This window comes from Henckelia pumila, chromosome 1 (assembly GCF_033568475.1).
Source record: "Henckelia pumila isolate YLH828 chromosome 1, ASM3356847v2, whole genome shotgun sequence".
Classification (NCBI taxonomy): domain Eukaryota; kingdom Viridiplantae; phylum Streptophyta; class Magnoliopsida; order Lamiales; family Gesneriaceae; genus Henckelia; species Henckelia pumila.
Window position 1 is genome coordinate 151,844,082 of NC_133120.1, and position 4,142 is coordinate 151,848,223.

Sequence of the window (4,142 nt, forward strand, 5' to 3'; positions counted from 1 at the left end):
ATTGTATTTGACACATATGAAGACAACGGTTTTTTAAAAAATGTTGTCTTTTTTCATTGAAATATGGCAAACAACAACAGTTTTAGTAAAAATTCTTGTCAAAAAGTTTAAAAAAAAAACAACGGTTTTTGAAACCAAAAACATGAAAAAAATTTAAAAAATATCTTTAAAATATTAAAAACACCTTAATATATCATAAAAGTACCTTCCGGACATCAAAAAAGTGTTTTTTTCTAAAAAAAAAAAACACACAAGCGCCTAGGCTCTAGAATAGGCGCCTAGGCGCTTTCATTAAACGCGCCAAGGCACCAAATATGGTGCCTAGGCGCAGGTAATGTTAAGCTCCTAGGCGCCTGGACTACCCCAGTTTTTTTAAAAAAACAATTTTTTGATGTTCGAATGGTAATTTTATTATCTTTTAAGGTGTTTTTGATATTTTAGAATATTTTATGAAATTTTTTTCAATTTTGACATAAACAATGGAAGTAACGACTCTCGTGGATCGGTTTAGCTATCTATTACATATATAGGTAATTATTTCTTAACAAAAACTATATTTTTATGAAAGTCATGAAATTTTATGAAATGATAATGGCGTGGTTGATTTTATTTTATTTTATTTTCAGTTTTTGCGTTATTTTTTTTAACGCTTCTTCTCTCTTTTTTTGGGCTAAGTTTTATATTTCTTTTTTCAGTCTTACAAGCCCAGTCCAACGATATTTAAAACATTCTATAATCCAATAACATAAAGGGTCCTACTCCACTTTCTAAAATATGACATTCTTAATACGTTCTATTATATTTACTTTCTATCGTAGTGGAAAACCCTAAATCTCACAATGACGGTACTTATGCATCGAAAGATAATTTACAGAGACTTGTTTATTCAATTGAAAATGGTAAAATTTACTCTTATTCTAAGATATCATTGTTTTCTCATATTGTAATTTGCTAGAAAGAAATCATAATTATATCACTGCTTGAAAATCTCAAAGTGAAACTGAACACTAAATGAAACCTTAAAACTCAAGATAATGACCAATAATAAAACATTACTAATAAAAATAAAATCTCAATTCAGGGGTGAGGTAAAAACTTTTATCCGCCTTTCAACATAATCAATCATTAATCGCATAATATTTATTAGTTTACATTCTAATTTTCATTTTAAAAAAATTAAAAATTCCTTGATTCAAACGTGAATTGTAAAATAAAAACGAAATCAGTCGAAACTAAAGTATCTAGCTGGACTGGAGTAGCAGTCAAACTCGCCGGAAAGCTCGTCGAAAAGAGAGTATATGAGCTAAAGAACAGGACTGTCTTTCGCTTGATTTATATCCTCGAATACATCTCACTCACGGTCGGAAACTCGAAGATCAAAGTTGGGATTCTGAACAAGCGCAACAAAAACGGTGTGCTGAAATAGGTCAAGAACATGGCTTGCTTTGGGCAGAAAAAATCATAAAAAATAGTGATTCATGGCTCAAATCGAAGCTACGGGCGTAAGGATGAAAACTACGCAAACTGTTTGAAGTTTAGACGCCGGATGAAGGAGATACGAGTCAAATACTACATTTGTATAGTGGGAGGCGAGAAGGTGACGGGTTTAGGCTTAGGCATTGGGTATATTTTTTTGTTTTCTATCAAGAATATTTATGTGTTGGGAAAAAAGAAGGTAAAAAGACATCAGTTAGAAAAAAAGGTTGTCGTAGAGCTAAAATACACGCACATACGAAAAATGGTTTTAAACGCCCCAAAAACTCGCACATAGCCGACAGTTAATTAAAACCGTTGTCGTAGATCATAAAAACCAGCTCATAGACAACAATTTAAAAACAATTTTATTTGACACATATGAAGACAAAGTTTTTTATAAACTATTGTCTTTTTTCATTGAAATATGGCAAACAACAACGGTTTTCGTAAAAATTTTTGTCAAAAAGTAAAAAAAAAAAAAAACGGTTTTTGACAAAAATACATGAAAGGAAATTCAAAAAATATCTTTAAAATATTAAAAACACCTTAATATATCATAAAAATATCTTCCGGACGTCAAAAAAGATCTTTTTTTAAAAAAAAACACAAGCAACTAGGCGCTAGGATAGGCGCCTAAGAGCCGCCACCTGTGGTGCCAAGGCGCCGGACATGTTTAGCGCCTAGGCGCCTATAGTGGAGCCTAGGCGCCTTGCCCCTATAGCGCCTAGGCGCCTGAATGACTGCCCCATTTTTTAAAAAAAAACATTTTTTTAAGTTCGAATGGTATTTTTATGACCTTTTAAGATGTTTTTGATATTTTTAGAATATTTTATGAAATTATTTTCAATTTTGACATCAAGAACGGAAGTAACGACTCCCGTGTATCGGTTTAGCTATCTATTACATATATAGGTTATTATTTCTTAACAAAAACTATGTTTTTATGAAAGCCATGAAATTTTATGAAATGATAAGTGTGACGCCTAAAATCCAATCTATTAAATCGCATGCATTAATTTAATAAATATTAGGATTTTTAATTTTTTTAAGTTTATATGATTTAAATTCCTTATTTGAATTACGTGCTAATAGAATATTTTATTATTTATTCAAATGATTTTATTTTACTGACTATTTAATTAATGTTTTTAATTGTTTAAGTTCATTTGTCTAATTGATTTTTTATTGCGCAATTTAAATTGTTTTAAATATTTTAAAGGTTTAAGATTGCATACTTAAATTATTTTAATTTTTAATTTTTAATTTTTAATTTTTAATTTTTAATAGTTTAGTTTATTCTTTTAAATTATTTTAACTTTTTAGTTTATTTATTTAAATATTTTTGAGTGTTCAACTTATTTATTTTAAATAGATTATGTTTAGCGGTTAATTGTTTTAAATTATTTTAAATGTCTAGCTTACCTATTTAAATCCTTTTTTTATTTGTCTAAATTATTTTAAAGGTTTTATTTCCGCTCGTATATTTATTTAATTTACTTTTAAATGTTAGTCAAGTTTGTTTAAATTATTTTAAATCGCTCTGTTCGGTATTTTAAATATTTACTCGTTGCCGTGACATCAGAATATTTAAAGTGTTGTATTTTAATTTCTGAATTTTTAGCTTGTGTTTTATTTAGTGCAATTTAATTCATATTCCTAAATTGTTTAGTTTGGTCTAGCATTTCTTTAAAATGTGTAGCACTTTCTCCCTAATACTCATACACACTCGAATTTCCTATAAATACAACTATACATACACACACCTACACACTCAATTTTAATACATAACCCTAACCCCTAAATCACACACACTCATGCCTAAAACACACACTCCCATACGTGACTCCACCTCCATTCTCTCTAAGCTCTCCATCGGCTTCATTTTTTCCTAGCTTGGAATGCCGCCCGTTCTTCCCTCTTCTTTAGTTCCGGCGCAACACCTCTTTAGCTAGCTGGTCGAGAGTTTCCTGTCCACCTTGAGCTTGATTTCAGCTCGTTTCCAGCTCGTTTCCAACGCAGATCTCCCAAGCTCCGTTCGGCGCTGCAGTCCCTGCTTTTCTTTTCGATTCTTCTCAAGTCCAGGCAAGAATGTGGCTTCCTTTTCTTTCTTCACCATGTAGATTAGCTTAGCTTGATTGTTGCATTTCATGATCTTCGAAACATATATATATATACATGCCCTGTTTCCTGTTTTCATTTTCTGAAAATACATGAGCAGTCCGCATTCCATTCTTGAGGATTTATGTTGCTATGATATTGTTTTGTTGAGGATTGAAATGAGCATATGTTTATGGCCCAAATATTTTCCAGATTCTTCTTCAAGGCATGGTTCGAATACTTCTCAGATTTTCTTCATGCTTGGTGTTCGAATTTGGTTCAGAAATTTACCTTGTCTTGTTGTTCGAACCCTTCCCAGTTTATTGCCTATCTTGGTGGTTCGAAATTTCAGAGTTTTATGGCATGGAGTTCGATCTTTTTTTTTGTTCAGGTTATTCCTTGGTTTGGGGTGTTCGAATATTTTCCAGAATTTTTCCTTTAGCATTGTGTTCGATTATTTCAGATTAGTTTCTTAACTTGTTTGTTCAAATTTTCAGATTATTACCTTGTCTTGGGTGGTTGAAATTTCAGAGTTTTCATAGCTTGTTGGTTCGAACACTTTCCAGATT